Source organism: Tupaia chinensis, unplaced genomic scaffold (assembly GCF_000334495.1).
Source record: "Tupaia chinensis unplaced genomic scaffold, TupChi_1.0 Scaffold000323_1, whole genome shotgun sequence".
NCBI classification, from domain to species: domain Eukaryota; kingdom Metazoa; phylum Chordata; class Mammalia; order Scandentia; family Tupaiidae; genus Tupaia; species Tupaia belangeri.
The window spans coordinates 323646-331766 of record NW_006159817.1 but is presented as its reverse complement, the minus strand read 5'-3'; positions in this window follow the sequence as shown (position 1 = coordinate 331766).

The window sequence follows — 8121 nt, the reverse complement described above, 5'->3', positions numbered from 1 at the left end:
ACACGAACTGCGGTCGACTACGTGGGAGTCCAGCGACATAGCCATTACGCTAACTGCTGGTTCCCATTAATGGAGCATTCTCATCAAAACATTAAAGTCTGCCCAGTCGCACAGTGGTTAAACACAGTATAGGAGAGGTCCAGCAGGTGGCGTAGTGGTTAGGGTGCTAGACTCCTACATGTTTGACCACGGTTCAAGTCCCAGGTCAGGTCATCTAAAACTCACACCAGGCGCATGTGCATGTGTGCCTAAAATCCTGAGAGGAGAATGGAGGAGAAGGGACTGCAGCATGGCCATCCTCCTGGGGGGTGATTCCTCGCTTTCTCTCTCTCTGGTAAGTGCATGCTCCCTAGAGTTAAAAAAATCCCCCAAAATATGAAACATATATCAGAGGCTGGATCCCTCATGGCTGACCAGTGTGAATCCCAAGCCTGACAGCTATGAAACACACCAGGCACATGTGTGTACATACCCAAATCCTGAATGGAGAAAATGGAGGGGAAAGGCTTGTGTCGTGACCAAGTCCCGCTCAGGGGAGCTTTTTCTTTCTCTCTCTGGTGAGTGGACTCACCCTCTGGCAATTTAAAAAAATACTAAAGGGGGCCAGTGGGTGGCATAGTGGTTAAGGCACTGACTCCCACATGGCTAACCATGGTTCAAGTCCTGGACCAGGCGGCCTGAAACTCATGCCAAGCACATGTTCATGCATGCCTGAAATCCCGAGAGGAAAACAGAAGAGAAGGGATTGCAATGTGGCCGTCCTCCTGGGGGGATGATTTCTCACTTTCTGTGTCTCTGGTGAGTGCACATGCTCATAGCAAAAATATCTCTCAAAAAAGAAAACAAAAAAAGACTGAAGGAAAATGATTTTTCACCTAAAGTTGGAAATCCTGGCAAATTAATAAATTTGTAAAATAAAGACAATCATAATAAATACCAAGGACTTGTCTAACAAGTAAAGAAAGAGGCCTCTTAGTTACCAGGGTTTCTGTGTTCTGGGGACTGCTAAGTGTTGTGTTTTTTACCTCCGTCCACCAACCCTGTGAGATAGGGGGTCTCATTATCACCTCCAACCCTAGGAAGGAGAAACTGGTGTTCACACAGGTTACAGACACCAAATCTACAGTATCTGGTAGTAAGAGGTGAGGCAAGATTTGAACTTAGGTTGATGGAACCCCAGAGCCCAAAGCTTCAGCTACCCCAACCGATCACTGCTCTGTATCTGTTACCATAGCAATAAAGAATCCAGTAAGGGGACCAGCAGTTAGCATAATGACGATGTCGCTGGACTCCCATGTAGTCGACCGTAGTTCGAGTCCCGGACCCGGTGGCTTAAACTCACGCCGGGTGCATGTGCGTGCGTGCCCAAGATCCTGAGAGGAGAATGGAGGAGAAGGGATTGCGGCGTGGCCATGCCCCCTGGGGGGGGGGAATTTCTCGCTTCTGTCTCTCTGTCTCTCTCTGTCTTTCTGGTGAGTGCACACGCCCTATAGCAAAAACCTTCTCTCCCCCCAAAAAAAAAAAAATTTAAAAAAATCCAATAAGAACAAATCCAGAGTGTGACAGGCACGACTGGGTGGGATGGGGCTGGTCTCTCCTCCGATGATTCTTATTATAAGACCAGAACACCCTAGTAACTACCAGCCCCTGCAGGCCAAACAGCCTGTAACCAGGACTCAAGGCGTGTTATTACGGTCGGCCTCTCCCAAGACCTCGTAATGTGGCATCTGTGTCCTTCCATGATCCTCCGGTGCCCCGGAGCCATGAGCCAGTTCGTTCTTTTATAAAAACAGAGAGGCGGAGTTGTTTGAAAGCAGCTGTCTTTATTAAGCGGAAATGGGGAAAGCTGCCGATCTGAGCCTAGCTGGCAGCCCCTCTCCCAGCCCCAGCCCAGCCTTTGCTTCAGAGCTGGCCTCTGGGAAGCTCCAAGCCAATCGCTGGGAAAAACCAACAGTCTCGAATGCCCACCTGGAAGGGCACCAGCTGCCCCCACTCCCAGCAGCAGATAATCTGGGAAGATCTGATTCCCTTTGCTCTCAAGGTTATCCTGACAGTCTGTCTTGAGTCAGCTCAGCTTGAAGCTCAGAGTCTGGTCCCTTCACCTTTCTTTTTTATAAGACATGGTACGTGATCAGTCCCATAGCTAGAAATTTCCACCAGATCTCCCCATAGGTACGTACCGCTCTCTCTCTCTCTCTTTTTTTTTTTTTTTTTTTTTTTTTTTTGAGACAGAGATTTTTTGCCTATAGGATGTGTGCACTGGCCAGAGATTCAGAGAGACAGAAAGTGAGAAGTCACACACACACACCCCCGCCCCGAGGAGGATGGCCATGCCACAATTTCTTCTCCTCCATTCTCCTCTCGGGATTTTGGGCACACACGCACACGCACCTGGCATGAGTTCCAAGTCGCCAGATCTGAGACTGGATCTGTGGTTGACCATGTGGGAGTCCAGTGCCCTAACCATTATGCCACCTGCTGTCCCCACGTACTTCTCTCTTCACCATCGAATTTCAACCCAGTTTTCACCTCCTCCCCAAAGGCTTCCCTGATTGCCTGCCCTAGTGTAGCCTTTGCCTGGAGAACACTTTGTCATATCTGTTTGTTTACTTCCATTGCACTATGAGAAATCACTTCTTTGTTTAGATATCTGATTGCTAATCTCCCACATACACAAATACAAGCCACTAGAGGGCAGAGTCCTGGTCTGTTCTTATCGGCCTTCTACCCTTGTGTCTTTTCCAGAACCTAGAATAAAGCTTGCCCTAAAGACAAGGCTGAATGAATGAGTTGAGTGAGTGAATAACTGATTGATGAAAGAGGAAAGAGGAGTATTGCTTGTCAATTTCTGATGACAGCAAAGAAAACGGACCAGCCAGAAGCCATGGGAGCCCCACAAGTACCCACCTGCCTCCTAACACCCCACCTCTTCTTCTCTATCAGTGGTAAATGCTACACCAGACTTTGAGCTGCTGGGAAGGGGAAATTGTTCCATCTGGTGTTTTTGTTCCCCAAGCCAACACAGAGCCAGGCGTGAGCAGGGCAGGAGTATCCCACACATGCCTATGTGATGGGCAACACGTGACTTGTGTTCTCTGAAGCTCAGAGATGGGGGGCCTCATAGAATGTTCCGGGCAGAATCAATTAAAGGACTTCAGGAGACAGCAGCTTGCGGTCTGGCCCCAGCTCAATAATTACCGTACTCACCACCACCGCCACTAACTGTTTCAATGTCTTCTTCCTCTGTGTTTTAATTTGTCTAAATGTTCTTAAAATGTGTTTCCCTTTTTCAAAAATTTTCCCAGAAGCCATGTGCACTTGCTGAGAAGGAAGAGAGAGAGAGAGAGAAAGAGAGAGCGAGCGAGTGAGTAAGAAAGTACCTCCCTCCCCATGAGGAAGGGTCATGCTGCAATCCCTTCTCTTCCATTTCTCCCTCCGGTCAGGTTTGGGGCACGCACACACATGTACCCAAGCATGTTTCTCAAGCCGCCAGGCCCCGAACTCGAATCACACGGTCCACCATGTGGAATCCAGCTGCCTTAACTGTCACGCCCTAGGCTGGCCCCATCAAAATGTTTCTTATTATCAAATGCTTTAAATGGATTATTACTAAGTAGTTTCATGTCTTAAGTATATTATTATGGAATGCTTTAGTGGTTAAAATGTATTGCTGCTAAGTGTATTAATGTTTTCAACATATTTTCTAATGCTGATATACACATTTTTTTTTTTTAATGAATGCTTTCATTTCTTTCTGTCTTTGTCTCCACTCCACTCCTTTTTTTTTTTCCCCCTAAAACGTGAGGACTTGGACTCTGAAACTTGGACAGTTTCCATTCTGGGTCCATGTTGCTGTCTTTGCACAACGGTCTAGGATGGGCATGTGTGCTTTCTTACAACAGAGCATCTACACAAGAGCTTTGAAATCTAACAGGCTGGGGTTCAAAACTTCACTCTGAGGACCAGATAGCATAATGGTTGCATCACTGGACTCCCATGTAGTTGACCATGGTTCGAATCCCAGACCCGGTGGCTTAAATTCACACCTGACACGTGTGCATGCATGCCCAAGATCCCGAGAGGAGAATGGAGGAGAAGGGATTGTGGCATGGCCATCCCCACTGGTGTGTGGGGGGGTGATTTCTCGCTTTCTGTCTCTCTCTCTCTCTGTCTTTCTGGTGAGTGCACGTGCCCTATAGCAAAAACCTCTCCAAAAAAAAAAAAAGAAAGAAAGAAAGAAAGAAAGAAGAAAAGAAAAACATTTAGGTTTTTCTAGAGACCTTTCGGTCTTTCTTGAAGATACACATGACACTATAAGGCAAGAACATTTTTAGGCATTCTATTCATCAACTAACAGGAACGTTTCAATAATTAGGAACATAAAGCAGTATCTAATTCCCAGCATCCTTGCAAATTCAGCTCTCATGGCATGACTTCTTGGAATTCTTTTCTGGATCATCTCAAAAAATGATTTTTGCTCACTCTTCAGGGTTACCTCTGTCCCTCCTAGGACAGACTCCATGACACGTCCTTGTCACACTGTATTTCCATCCATTTACTTATTGAAATGTCTTCTCCACTCACCTACAGAGACAGACACGACTGAGTTTTCCAGACAAATATACTCCGGAAAATGGAGCCTTCAAAATGTTCTTGGAAAATGAGATGATGACAAAACAACGCATGGATTTTTTTTTTTTTTTTCCAAAGAAAATAAATTTGCATTTTAATTCCATTTTTCCTTTTTCCTTTCTTTTTTTTTTTTTGGTCTTTAAGGTTTTTGCCATAGGGCATGTGTACTCCCCGTAGTGAAAGACAGAGAGAGAGAGAGTGAGAGGGAAAGTGGGAAATCACCCCCAACTCCCAGTCAGGGTGGACGCAATGCAATCCCTTCTTCTCCATTCTCTGCTTGGGATTGTAGCATGATTTTCAAGCCACCAGGTCTTGGACTCAAACCGTGGTCAGCCTTGTGGGAGTCCAGAACCTTAACCCCCATGTCACCTGCTGGCCCTGCATCTTTCCTTTTAGTTTTGAAGTCTCCTTTTATTCAGGTTCCATTCTCCAACTGGTCAATAAGAATGTGCCCAAGATATGTGAAATTTACTAAAGGAATCCTTACAAAGGCATGTGGAGATGCTAGACCTTTCTCTTTTGCAGAGCTCGCTATGACCCCTGGATATGTAGGCAAGGTCAATAATTGCTCATGTTTGTAAACACGTTGTTCATCCATCCTTGTTACGGTCAGTTGTCAAGATCTCATGTCTCGTTTGAGTTTATGGTGCATACCAGCCCCTTGGAAGTACCTCACCTATATTGTTATATGCATTCTTTAAAAGATAGGCTTGATTTCTTTTTATTTTATTTATTTGTTTATTGTTGAGAGATTTTTGCTATAGGGTGCATGTGCTTGCTGGAGAGACAGAGAGAGGTGGAGAGACAAAGAGAGGCAGAGAGACAAAAAGTAAGAAATCAACCCCCTAGAGAGGGTGATCACACTGCAATCCCTTCTCCTCTCCTCTCCTGGGATTTTGGGCATGCGTGCACATGTTCCCAGCATGAGCTTCAAGTCACCGGGCCCGGGACTTGAACCATGGTTGACCGGGTGGGAGTTCAGTGCCTTAACCACTACACCATCTGCTGGCCCCAATGTAGACATGATTTATATCATAGATGAGTCAATTAAGACTCTTGGGGAGGTTAAATGACTTGCTTAAGGCTACACAGTTCATTGAGAGGAGAGCCAAGGCTCAAACCCATGTCTCTTTGGCTCTGAAGTCCTTAATCAGCATTAAACTAGTTTATGCATTTCTTCCTCACAAAGCTCTGTGAGACCAGCAAAGACCTACTTATTCCCATTGCACAGATGGGAACCTGCGGTGTAGAGGTTTTTTTTTTTTTACATTTTTTATTGGAGAGGTTTTTTGCTATAGAGTGCATGCACTTGCCAGAGAGACAAAGAGAGACAGACAGAAAGCGAGAAATCACCCCCCAGGGGGGATGGCCACGCCGCAATCCCTCCTCCTCCACTCTCCTCTCAGGATCTTGGGCACACACGCACATGCACCCAGTGTGAGTTTAAGCCACTCGGTCCAGGACTTGAACTGCAGTCAACTACATGCAACTAAGCCCAGCCACATAGCCATTACGCCAACTGCTGGTCCTCTGCAGTCTAGACAGTTTTCAGGAAATGTACAAGAAGTCACAACCATGTCCAACAGGGCATAAGAGTCAGCTAAGCTCCTACAAGCGAATCACATGAATTCAGAAAAAACAGTGAGGTGCTAAGAGCCGCAAGCCTGAGGAACACTTACTCTCCCAGAGATGTCTGGTTTTAGACACGTGTGTGAATTAAGCCCTTGGCACAAAATAGACCTTGGATAGACGTGAGCTGAGGCCGAAGCGACGGACGCCAGCGAGCACGGAGGGCCCCTGACAGATGTGCTATTTCACGTGGGACCATTCATCCATATGATGAATGAGAGGCAGCGAGGCAAGCCCAGGGTCTCATAGAAACCAGCGTCCACTGGGGAAGTGCTTCATATCCCAGAGCCCCCTCCCGGCTTGGCCTCAGAGCCAGCTTCCCCTCCTTCCTCACAATGTGCTCCACTGAGGAACCTTATCAAATGTTTCCTGCCCCAACAGTAAGTACCTAACACTGCCTGCTGCCTGCTGCCTGCTGCCCTGCCCCCCTCTACAGCCTGTGCACCTTGGCTGCAGGATCTTCTGTTCATCAATCACTCACAGTATCTGTCTCTCAATCAATCTCTTCCAGGTGTTGGTTCAGACAGTCTCTCAAGGAGAGTGTCTCTCCCCTTGAGGCTTAGGCACTAAGAGCCTCCTTGTCTGGGAACAGTTTAGAGCCAGAAAGCTTCTCTTCCTGCTCGGGGTCTCTTGGTTCAGATTTGAGACTCCCAGCGTCCACATACTGCTGAAAACTTCAGAAAACCCAGGAGAGGGTCAAACAGACAGTGGAGGCACAGCAGGACGGTCTATCAACACTCAAAGACTTGGTAAATAGAGCCAACATTTGATTTTTTTTTTTCCTACTAGGACATACTCCACCTGGAAAATCTAAACTCCAAAGCTGAGGGTTGTTGAAGCTAAAAGTGTTGGGTGTTCCTCAGCACAAATATCAGTTTGTTTTAGAGTTGTTGTGTCTCATCGTCTGCTCCCATGCATGTGGCAGAGAGATAACATTATGTCTTCATTCAATTTCGATCTTTCATTTCCCAAAATCCCTTGTTGGGCTAAAGATGTCTACCAAGTCCTGGCCAATGAAAGGTATACAGAGTCAGGCCCACTACTTCCGGGTTTGGTCATGCGATCCCCTGCACAACTATCCATAATCTTTTCCTAACCTTTCCTCGATGACCTCGGAGGCTGTGTATCGCAGATGGAAGGAGCTTGGATCCCTGAATCACCATGTGGAAGGAACTGCCAAAGATGGCTGCCCAACCCATACAAGGCTGCTTGAGAGTGTGAAGCCACTGAGGTTTTTTTTTTTTTTTTTTGGAGAGATTTTCGCTATAGGGCGCATGCGCTCGCCAGACAGACAGAGAGAGACATAGAGACAGAAAGCGAGAAATCACCCTCCAGGGGGGATGGTCACGCCGCAATCCCTTCTCCTCCATTCTCCTCTCGGGATCTTGGGCACGCACGCACACGTGCCCGGCATGAGTTTTAAGCCACCGGGTCCGGGACGCGAACCGCGGTCAACTACCTGGGAGTCCAGTGACATAGCCATTACGCTAACTGCTGGTTCCCAAGGACTATATTCTTTTTAAAAATATTTTTATGAGATTTTTGTTACTGGGCAGGTGCACTCGCAGGAAAGAGAGAAAGCACGACAGAAAGCAAGAAATCACAGGGATGGCCATGCCCCAATCTCTTCTCCATTCTCCTCTTGGGATCTTAAGTGTACACACACACGCACCTAGTGTGTGTTTTAAGCTATTGGGGCTGGGACTCGAACCACGGTTGACCACATAGGAGTCCAGCAATATAACCATTATACCACATGCTGGTCCCGAAATCATTATTTTTAAATTTGCTATAGGGTACACATGCTCACCAGAGACAGACAGAGAGGGGGAAAGAGAGAAAACAAGTTGACAGGCCCAG